The 12086-nt window shown below is 39.1% G+C and overlaps 1 pseudogene across 1 annotated transcript; it reads left to right on the top strand.

Annotated features, from left to right (window-relative positions):
* The first annotated feature begins 5435 nt into the window (after window positions 1-5435).
* Window positions 5436-11694, top strand: LOC311624798 (etoposide-induced protein 2.4 homolog; annotated as a pseudogene). The gene is made up of 3 exons: window positions 5436-5511; window positions 10499-11027; window positions 11251-11694. The product of its transcript is annotated as an etoposide-induced protein 2.4 homolog (transcript).
* Window positions 11695-12086: the final 392 nt, after the last annotated feature.

Raw genomic sequence — 12086 nt, 5'->3', positions numbered from 1 at the left:
ACACAGTGTGTCCAGATCTGCCCTCAGTCCTCGAGCCACCCAGGGCTGGCCTGAGGCACAGGCAAGTCTCAAATGGCAGCTGCCCAGCTGACACCCAATGTGCAGGCAAGCCTTGGATGGTGGTTGTTTAGCTTCCCAGGGCTGCCTGAGGCTCAGGTAACCAGGGTCATTCCAGGCTTGCACTGCCAGCAGTGGCAGCAGCAGAGGTATGAAAGGGGCGACACCTTCCCCAGATTAACAGGTCGACTCCTGCCCCTGAAGGCTCCTGAACTGTGAGAGGGAGCAGGCTGGGCTGAGGGAGCCCATCTCTAGTGCATGAATTTTCATGCATTGGGCCTCTAGTCCTGTACAGAATTCTGGCTGTAAAAGGGACAAGAGAAAATGTCCAGTTCACTGGCTGGCTGTCATTTTGCTTCTCTCTTGAACTCATCTGAAAAAGTTAGAATACAGTGGGTAAAGAAGGCAATCTGATTATGTCCAATTACATATAGATTCCTAATGCCCTCTGCTACTCACACCTTTTTTTCCACTTAAGCCACATATGGTTAAAATTTAGAGTTCAGTATAGAGTGTAGATCCAATAAGCCATTTGCAGTGTGATAGCAATTAGAAAGTGTTACTCTTCTAAAACATTAAATCCATATTACAAGCCTTTTACTATCTGAAGAATACTTAAGTTTAACTTACTCAAATAAGTTCTGCAATTAAACATTTTTTGTATTTATGTGTGTGCTTTCAAAAGATCTTCAAAACTAGACTGTCCATGTATGACAGCCATAATTTGTAATCCACTGATGGAAATAGACTCTGAGAGTATTCAAATCCCCTTACAGTGCTTTTATAGTAAGCTTTCGGTTTAGAAAAACCCATCTTATCTAACAAAAGAGTAATATGCAAATTGACCATACCTCCGCTATACCCACCAGCCATTCCCACCAGCCACACCCACCAGCCAATTAGTGCAAGTATGCAAATTAACTCCAACCAAGATGGCTGCAGCCACAGAGAGCAGGAGGGAGGCTTGGGTTTTCCAGGCAATGGAAGCAGCCAAGTTTTCCACCTGCCCTAGCCAGCCTAGGCATCCACTCAATTCTACAAAGTTTCAATTATAGAAGGTAAACAAATCCAAATAGAAATGGTGGCAGCCACAAAGCAAGCAGAAAACTTGGCTCCACTACAAGCTACAAAGTTTCAATTGTAGAAGATAAATAAATTCCAGATACCGGGGCATCCGCTTGGGTTGCAAGGGGGTGTGGCTGGCCTGCAAACCACCACAGGCCCCTCGCCCAGGCTGCCCACACCCCAAGGGAACCCCCCACTCTGATCCAAGACACCCTTCAGGGCAAACCAGCTGCCCCCCACTAGTGTAGCAGGCATCTATCCTATATAATAAGAGTAATATGCAGTTTGGCCATCACTCCAACACACAAAATGGCTGCCTCCATGTGGTCAAAGATCCTACTCCCATGTGGACACAAGATGGCCACAACAAGATGGTCAGCAGAGGAGGGCAATTGGGGGTGACCAACCCTGCAGGGGAGGGCAGTTAGGGGTGACCAGGCCAGCAGAGGAGGGAAGTTGGGGGTAAACAGGTTTGCAGGGGAGCAGTTAGACATCAATCAGACTGGCATGGAAGTGGTTAGGGGGTGATTAGGCTGGCAGGCAGAAGAGTTAGGGGGCAATCAGGAAGGCAGGCAGGCAAGCAGTTGGGAGCCAGCAGTCATGGATTGTGAGAGGGATGTCCTACTGCCCGTTTAGGCCCTATTCCAGTGGGATCGGGTCTAAACGGATAATCAAACATCCCTGGAGAGGTCCTAGATTGGAGAGATGCAGGCTGGGCTGAGGGACCCCCCGCCCCCATGCACAAATTTTGTGCATTGGGCCTCTAGTCTATATATATAAAAGCCTAAGCAACCATTATGATTGGATGGATTGTTGACCGGCTAACTGACTGGTAGTTATGATGCACACTGACCACCAGGGGCAGATGCTCAATGCAGGAGCTGCCCCCTGGTGGTCAGTGTGCTCCCACAGCTAACCTCCCATGGCCGGCCAACCTCTCATAGTTCCTCCCCCTAGCCAACTGGCCTCCATCAGGACTTCGTGAGATGGCTTCAATGAGCCCCAATTGCCCAGCAGGCCAAGGAACCCCACCCTTGCACTAATTCATGCACTGGGCCTCTAGTAATGTATATAGCAATTAGGCAGTTCTTTGCAAGGATTAGAGCTCAGGATGACAGAGGGGCCTACTGATGCAGTGACTTAGAAGAGTGTCCAGTGGGAGGAAGCCTGTGGTAACAGGAGCACAGCAACTAGCATTTTTTTTTTTAATTCCATCATCTTCTATAAATAATAGTATATTTTTTGTGTGTTTTTTTAATTATCCTCAAGATGATAGCATGATAGACTTAAAGCTGATTCTTGGATTGAACCAAGATTTTATCTCCCTACATGCAACATTTGTTTTATTCATCTTCTTCTGAGACATCTCATCATTGACATTGTCATTTCTCATAGGAATCTGCAATTCACCTTCAATGGGCAGCTGATTGGTTTTCCTAAAAAAATAAATCTAACCATGGTACAGCCATCTTCCACTTCAAGCCCCTTGGTGCCCCTCTTTTAGCAAAGTTATCTATATTATATTTTAACAAAAATATTCGTCTTAAAATATTTTTAAATATAAAGCAGAATGTGTGATATATCAAACACAGGAACTTTTTAATATAATATACTTATTGAATTTTATTTATTTTCAGAGTTGTTTTTATTTACTTATTTTCTCTTTATTTTATTTTATTATTATCTTTCCATCATCATTTGTCCCCCATATTCCCTCTTCCATCTCCACCCACCCTTCTCCTCACAGTAACCACATTGTTGTATACTTATTGACTTTTATAGATTATACTTTATTTTGGGATCATTTTTCTGCTTTAAAATTTTGGAAGTATATTCTTTCTTTTTTTTTAGTGATTGTATATTAGTCAGGATAGGTTTGTTCACCTACAGTAACAAACAAACCCTTATATCTTAGAGGCTTAATACAAAAGTTGATCTCTGGCCCTACCCGGTTTGGCTCAGTAGATAGAGTGTCAGACTGCAGACTGAAAGGTCCTGGGTTCAATTCCAGTCAAGGGCATATAGCCAGGTTGTGGGCTCAATCCCCAGTGGGGGGTGTGCAGTAGGCAACCGATCAATGATTTTCTTTCATCATTGATGTTTCTATCTCTTTTTCCCTCTCCCTTCCTCTCTGAAATCAATATAAATATATATAAAAAAAATAAAGTTGATCTTTGACTCATACAAAGTTCTCTGCTGATCTAGTGGCATTTTTCAAGCGCTGATGAAGGATTTCAGAATACTGGCTGACACATTATAGCAATGCCACCTACACATGAGGCCCTCGAGAGCTACTGTGGAGAGATTTGAAAATGCACTAAAGCTATTTTCTGTCTCAGCCCTGAAGTGATTCATATCCCAGACTATTGGCTAGAATAAGTCCCTTCATCTATAGTAAAGGAGCTAGGAAGTGTTGCTTTAGGTGTTTCCAGAAAGGCAAGAACAAGATATGAAATATTTTTCAGTAGGAATTTCTGTTATAGATTATGGTGGTAGATGATAAATTAATTTCTTAGTGCAATGCAATAGCAAAAGAAAAATATAACAACCTATGTGAGCACCCCACTTAATCTGGAAAATTTATCAGTGCATAAATGACAAAGTATGGAAAATGCATTCTTATGAAACCCAAACATCATAGCTTGGAATACATAGTTCTTCAGGTCTGACCTTGCCAGGATTATCTAGAGACATCCCCTGATATGAATCTTACTTCTTAGCTTATATCATTGGAATTCATGATCACATACCCTGTGCCAGGTATTCCCTATGCTTTGTTCTATTTTCCCTTTAAGTCTCCTATTAAGCATTACCCATTCTGTGATACTCCCAGAAAGAGCCAGTGCACTCATATCCCTCCATTAACATGCATCCCACTATGGGCCATTATTTGTAGACATTCTTGATTTCTCAACAGAGCATTAGTTTTTTGAGGAAAGTGTCCAAGTGTTTTTCATCCCTATAATCCCAAAATCCACTAGACTTCAATATTTAGTTCTTAATAAGTACTGAAGGAAAGTTTGGTTCTGTTAACCAAGACTGTCCTTACTTATACTTTAATAAAATTTTTGAAAGGGTCTCAAAGAATGGCTTAACTTTAGTAAATATTCTGTCCTTTGGCTTAAGTAACTTTGAAAAGCTACCATTCTATCAGCTCTATCTTAGCTCCTCCCTAATGCCATCATAATCCTTGTGACTGTTCCAGCTCCATGTCCACCTAGCACATAGCCCTGTCCCAACTTGCTCTGCACTGTGGGGCTTGTGCTGATCCTACGATGTTCCAGTAAAAATGTTAATGGGGTCCTTATTTTTCAAAATGTTGTCCGGAGCTATGGTGAATTTGTTTTAGGACCTAATGGCATGATTCAGCAGCATTTCTTAAACTTATTGGCTGCACAGTGAGAAATCAAACAATATGAGCAGAGGGACCACATTTGTTTTCTTCCAAGAGTCTCTGCAGATGTGTAGGAGAGCAAGGAAAGACTCAAAGCAAAGAGGACAATTCTCTTGAGAAATATTCACAGAACTCAATTCACTGCATTGCATACCAACTCTTTACAAAGTTATACCTTGGATAAAGCAAGATTGTTCCTTCTGGACTCACAATCAGAGTATGTGCTGGTGACACAAAGGAGTGAACAGACCAGGATACCAAAGGAAGCTATAGGACAAACTCTCCTCCAAGAGAGACACCAATACTGAGGTGTGAGCATGCAAAGGGAGAAAAAAATTACTGACTCACCCTCTCATGTTCTATAATAGCTACTGACGAGTTGGTTTTTAAGTGAACCCTAACTTAAAAAAACAGTCAAGTACTGAGCAAGACACAATTCGTGATTCTTGGCATGGTTTGTATTATTGACTCCCTGGGTCTGGGATAGTATTAAAAAGGAAAGTATCTATAAACAGAATGAATAATGTGTAATAATATAGTCTATGTTTATTTTTACATCAGATATTTGGAATGTTGGCACTAGTAAGAAACTAATTTAATTTTGATTTCCTTTTGAACCCGTGATGTTGTAACCCTTCCAACCCCCACCCTCACCCCCGCCAAATGAGCCATATTCTGAGTCATGAAAATTAGCTGGTGCCATAGTTATACCAAGGCTGTGTTTTTAAATACATCTCTCTTAATTAACAGAATCTTTGAAGTTTGCCTGCAATTTTCAATTTATTTTATGGAAAGGCAAATAATAATAATAATAATAATAATAATAATAATAATAATAAATGTACCCATTTGAAATTGACCACCTAATCTACTTCCAAAAATGTTTATCTTTGGATTGATTTTCACTTCTCAACCAATTATGGAGGTGGGCAGATATTATTATACCCATTTTGCAGATGAGGACATTGAAACTGGGATTTTGGAGCCTTGCCCAAGTAGGTAAAAATGACTCCCACACCAAGTCTCTGAAGATGCCTCCAATCACCAGTAACCATAATGGTTCAGTTCCTATAACACAGGCTTTCTCAAGTTGTGTACTATTGATACGGGGCCAGATAATTCTTAGTTGTGAGACCTGTTTGGTGCCTTGTAGGATGTTTAGCATCATTCCTGGCCTCTACCCCTTGGTGCCAATTTCAGCCCCTCTCCCCTGCCTTGTGATAAGCAAAAAAATATCCCCCTGGAAGACAAAACCACCTGTGGTTGAGAACTATTATAGTAAGAGAATTAGGCTTCATGACAAAGTGATTCTTCTGTTTATGTGGTTTGCTTTCTCCTGGCTTTGTGCTACAGAGACCTTCATTCTTTGAATCATTGTAAAAGGCTATGTTGAATTGGCCTTTCACTGTGACCTGATGGCATGATCAAGTAGCAGTTTTCAGCTATGGACCTCACAGTAAGAATGCAAGCTACCTGAGGGCAGAGACCACATCTGTTTCCTTCAATATGTTTTTTTTTCCCCAGTAAGTAGAAAATAGACCACTGGTGTCACCATGGACTAAACAAGTTATACACTTTACATTCATTCTATGACATGTATTAAGGTTAAGATGTTCTTTGATAAAACTTTTGTTTCACTGTGTATGTGTGTGTTTTTTAGTAGTTCAAAAGCAAAACATACTTTTTCCATTCTCCCTGTAGGTCAGAAACATTTTAAAAACACTGCCATACTATCTGGTATTTATCTTCTAGTGGCTAGAAAATGTTTGCTTGCCATTTTCAAATTAACTCATTTTCTAAAATTAGAAGTTTATTCTTCCACTAGGCCAGTCTATTTATCACTTTGTCCATCTGGTATACCTGTGCTGATATGGAATCTGGGGAAAGTTGAGAAAGAACCTTTAAAAGTGGATGCCAGGGATACTTACTGGTGCAGAAACTGGAAAGACTAGTGTTGAACACACACCCATTTGGACTTTCCACTGGGGGGTTCTAGGTTTCCAGCCTTCTGAACTTTTACTGATGTGACATGTTTTGAAAGATACATTTCCCTTATATTCCAGGCTCCAGTCTTATATCTTAAAGAAAAACAATGATCAGTGATCCTATGACTAGAATTTAATAGGGAGTGAAATGGTAAAGGAGAAATATGATTTGTAGAGTTCCAACTTCAGCAAAACAGAGTGTGGAAGGATGGGTTTGGGGCTGAATGATAATCACTTAATAACCAAAATAATTTCATATACATTCTTCTAGAGTACATGGATCTTTTCTTTTTAATATGGTTTTTAACACTGTTAACATCTTACCTTTTTCTATTATTTTGGAAATCTTTCTATATCAACATACCCAACTACTTCCTTTCTTCAACTATTGAATAACATTCCACCATACAGTTTAACAATCTAAAAATAAACAGTTAGCAGTAGCTGCTACTGCTTCTTGCTCTCCTCCTTCATCTTCTTTCCTTCTTCTTTCTTCTCCTCTTCCTCATTCTTCTCTTCTTTACTGTCTCTAACCATTATCATGTTTTGTATTTATGGAAGTATATCTAAAAGTTTTTAGAGAATTTTTTGTGGGAATAAGTGAACCTGTTTTAATTTTCATAGATGTTGCTAAATTACCTTTCAAGAACATAACAATTCATTTTATACTTCATGTTGGAATACATATTTTTGCAATAGACAATCGATATTGTATAATAAATATTTCACTTTTTTGCATACAACTTCACATTTTTAAGATAGGAAATCATATCTTGTTCATTTATTTTGCATCTTTCAATTATGCATAAGATTGAAAATCATTTCATTTATTATAAAGTCTCTATATTTCTTTTCCATTTTAAGCCTTCTCTTCACTTTTTTTTTGGTATTTTTCATATTGCTTAATAAAACCTCCTTATACATTGAGGGCATTAGTTCTCTGTAACATGCATTACAAATATTTTTACTGTTTATTAACTCTCTTGTGACTTAGTTCTTTAGATTTTGAAATATTAATTAGAAAATTATATAAATTTCCCACTACAAATTATATTACCAGTTACCAATGATCTCTTTCTAGAACCTTATTTTTAATTACATTCGAGTTGTATGCAAATTGATTGGAATAAAGAGAAAGAGAAACACATTTATTTTTAAAAAGACAAACCAGTTTTACTGGTGCTTTTTATTGAACACTCCAATACATTTTTGCTGATCTCAAATGATTTCTTGACACATATTCAATTCGCATGTGCCTTATTTGCATAATTTCTAGACTTTATCATTTTCTATTTATCAAAACATATTATTTCCAGGATGTCATTTAAAAAAAAAAAAAAGAGTTGGCTATTCCTTTCACAATTATTTAAATTTGTTCACTCCAGTTTGAATCCTCAAATGGAAGTTGATAAGGTGCTGGGGAGAGTTTTTTCTGAAGGTCTTATTCCAAGCAATCTTTTGAAAATTTAACTATTATAGAAAGTTACTGATTTTTCTTTGAAGTCTTTCACTTCTTTGTAGTTTTCTCATTATGTATAATGCAAGGGTGTGCAAAATATGTTTACGGTTGTAATACAAGGAAATAATATGATAATCAATAAGTAATGATACAAGCATAAATTGTTTTGTGTACCCACACCTGTAAACCTATTTGCCCACCTCTGTATTGTATTTAAACTGGAAGGTTGTTGGGTGGTTTACATCATTGTCATTCAGTTCTTTAATACACAATTTTTAAGATACTACTCTATATGGGCACTATTTTAAATGCTGACCATAAAGCAGTGAACAATTCTTATGGATCTTTCACAGTAATATTGGAGTGGGTTGAGATAGACCCCATTTTCAAAATAATAGAATTCAGATGTTATGATGAAAATAACCAGGGCCAGAGGATAGTGAACAACTGAGGAGCAATTGAGAACAATTGACTGTCCGAGCATAAATGGAGTCGCTGTGTTCCTGTTCTTCTGCACTGTCCAGGGCTGAATTGCCACATACCATGTCTTGACAGATATTTACTGAAGGAATGAAGCCATCAAAAATGGCCGGAGATTCTGGTCTTGGTCTTGGGAAACACTTTAGTTTATATTGCCTTTCAAGTTCTATTATGAGGAGCTGTTTAGACAAGTTCTATGGTAGATTTTTACTTTGAGGAGGAAAGAGATTTTCCTTCAGTTTTTATTCATTACTTATTGCAAAAGCGATTTTGCAATGACTGATTTCAACATTTCTCCCTGAGCTTCTAAACCACCCTGGTCCTGAGCAAGCCTGAGCAAGTTTCCAGAAGCAGGGTTTTTCCTTCCAGCCCTACCTCTCAATCTGCCAGAGGAAGCTTTACATATCCACACCTGTGTGGGGAACAGAATGGAAGTGAGAAGTGAAAACTAGCCCAGAGGACCCAGATGATGTAGATTCTGAATAGTCAAAAGATTTCCTGCAGAGAGATTGCAAAAGCTCACACTGAAGGAAAAAAAAAAAAAAAAAAAAAAAAAAAAAAAAAAAAAAAAGCTCACATTTGGATATTGTCTCTGAGGCTGGATTTGCTATGGATTATACATGAGCCCCATCTTGTGCTTCCTCTAAAATACTTCCACTGTATAATTTCAAACACACTTATGAAACTTCCTTTTTATTGATTAGTTGAGTAACAAACTACACAGCAAAAAAAAAAAAAAAAAAAAAAAAAAAAATCAGAATAGATTAAGTGATGACTGACTCAGTCTTTGACCAGTTTCTTCGTTTTCTGTTCTCATGTATTTGTTTTAAAGATTGAATGCTATTGGCTTTTTGTTTTTTGCTATAGTTTCTTATACTTATTGATCTCTAGTAGCATTATAATCATTAATACTTGATATGAATTTTTCTCTTTGATCTGCTCTACTTGTCAATCAACAGTCTTTTAAACTCTATATTCTTTCTTTCATTCTTGACATGTGCTATTGTTCTCTACTCTGAATGCCTCCCCTGCTGTTCTCAAAAGCTGCTCAGAATCACTAAGAGGGTATATTGCAGTATCAAGTACCATGGCTTCAGGCTCTGCCACAGCTGCCCACTTTCTAAAAGCTCCCTTTATTCTTTGCAACTGCACTATCCAATTCAGACGACAAATATCAGTTCCTCCCCCCTTACCTTTCATGTAAAAAACAAAACTAAACAAAACACAAAAACCTGAAAGTGTAATAAATCCCTCCCTCTGCAGAGTGTACATTAATACACCTTGTAATTGCCTTTCCCTGTTGGTTTTAGTTCTTTGCTCTTTATTCTTTTCTTCAGTACTCCAGCTTCCTCTGCATTATTATTTGCAGCCTTGAAATCCAAGTTGCAAATGCAGAAAACATGCCCACCCATTTAGGACAAACCCGCTCCCATAACGAGGCCAGAGTGTAGCATCTGCTGGTACTGCTCACTAAAAGCACTCATCACTTTATTCATGAGAAAGAAGCAAGTCTTAGATTTAAGATTAATGAGCTATGTGCTTGAGAGAACATGAGGGGGTTGGGGAAAGTGTGCTGTATAATAGTAGTTATATATATATATATATATATATATATATATATATATATATATATATATATATATATATATATATTGTATATTGTTCTACCTGCCACTGTACTTACCCACATGGAGAAATATTGAAAGACTGCCAACCATTGCCTCTGGGTAGCTCCTACTTGGTGTATAATTCTGTGCTGTTTCTCTACTGCTCTGTTTGCCAATTATAAATAAGAATAGCTATATTATACTGTATACAGTGAACACTTGAGAAGAGTGGCCTTGGGCAGGTAGTTCAAAGCAAATGTAAAGAATACCCCATCTCGAGAGCAGAGTTTTGTGGGTGATGCGCTGCTCTCCCAAACTGCTGGCAGTATTGGAATAAAGGCTCATATGTGACTCAACCATCTCTGCTTAATTGGCTCAAGTAGTGACAGGCAGCACGAACCCATTGATTGTCCAGTTATATATTCTGGTGACCACAAAATGACGTAAGCAGGAGACTCCTCTGGGGGAATCAAAGACTCCATCTGGAAAATTTGTACCATCTCAAAGCTCGATGCTCTAAATTCAGCGAAAGAGAGAGGAGCAGCATTGAAGAAGGGCAAGTAGTGTCTTGGCACAAAGGAGAGCCCAAAGCATAGAGAAGAAGCTAGAGAGTGAACCAGGTATCATTAGTAGAATTTTCCAGTGCTGCACTTGGAGTATTCTGGTTCAGCTTTCTCTTGTTTTATCGAGTATGTATTCCTGTACTTCAGTCAGTAACTTCCCAAATGACTGAGATCCATCTCTACATGGAGATGTTGGGTTGCGGCTGGAATTCTTCCTCACATCAATTTTCAGTCCTCTTTGAGTGCCCCCCCATTTTGTGCTTAGCAAAATTGTGAATGCCATTTGGTTCCAAGATATGGCTGACCTGGCATTTGAGGTATTAGCCAGGAAGCCTCACCTATTTCCTAGTGTTAGCAATATCATTGCTGAAATGCTCTTCAACCTTCTGCTTCAGGCTCTTTTCTTCATCCAGGGCAGTGGTTGGCAAACGGGGGCTCTCGAGCCACATGCGGCTCTTTGACCCCTTGAGTGTGGCTCTTCCACAAAATATATACCACTGCCTGGGCGAGTCTATTTTGAAGAAATGGCATTAGCAGAAGATTAAGTTAAAAAAAAATTGGCTCTCAAAAGAAATTTCAATTGTTGTGCTGTTGATATTTGGCTCTGTTGACTAATGAGTTTGCCGACCACTGACCCAAGGGATGTTTGTGAGTCTCTTTCCCATCCACCTTGTTGGTCAGCTGGTTAGTCTCCTTCATATGTCCCTTCTCTACTCACTATACTGCTTTGAATATCATTGGTTCAATAAAGGCATTTAAATGCACCAGCGATTGTCAAACCCTGAGAAGAATTGGCCTTACTATTTTGGATTTGGTCTACCTCTGGCCTTCCTCACAGCAATGCAGTCCTCATACATTATCAGTGGCTGTCTGTTCTCTATCCTCTTTCCTTTATTCATTGTTAGCATCAATGAAGTAAAGTCCTTTTCCAGTTGCACCTTTTCTCCTTGGTGGTTTTCTCAGCAACAGACTCTTCCATAAGATGGTCTACCTGAAATCCGCCCTGAGTAGCTCAACCTGTGTAGAGAAGTTCCCTTTACCACATTCGTCTCCTCCCAAACTTAAGGCTGCTGCAGGCCACTGAGTCACCTGTACCCAGAGGGAGATGAGTGGGATTGGAAGGAGGTTGTGCAGTTCTTCCCTTGTTCACTACCCCTACCAGAGAAGGCAGGACCCACTCTGCTGGGGGCCCTCTGCATGTTCCCTTCTGCAGAATTGGGAATTTTCTCTTTGGTGCACATAAGGAACAATCTCCCTGACACCAGTATATGGACTGGGGGAAAAAAGCTTTTTTCACTGGTACATTTAATGTTCCCCCAACTACAGGGAGGGAGCAGTTTTGGACAAATGCCACTGAAGCACAGAATACTCAGAGAACCTGAACTTTTAAACTCTGCAGGTCTGAAATTTACTGTTGGCCATTGTCGGGTCTGTCTGGTGTTTCAAAGGGCATATTAGTGCTGCAAATCGGAACTG

The sequence above is a fragment of the Pipistrellus hanaki genome, assembly GCF_964339955.1.
Source record: "Pipistrellus hanaki genome assembly, chromosome: 6".
Classification (NCBI taxonomy): domain Eukaryota; kingdom Metazoa; phylum Chordata; class Mammalia; order Chiroptera; family Vespertilionidae; genus Pipistrellus; species Pipistrellus hanaki.
The sequence above is the reverse complement of the archived record's forward strand: the minus strand, read 5'-3'. Positions and strand labels throughout refer to the sequence as shown.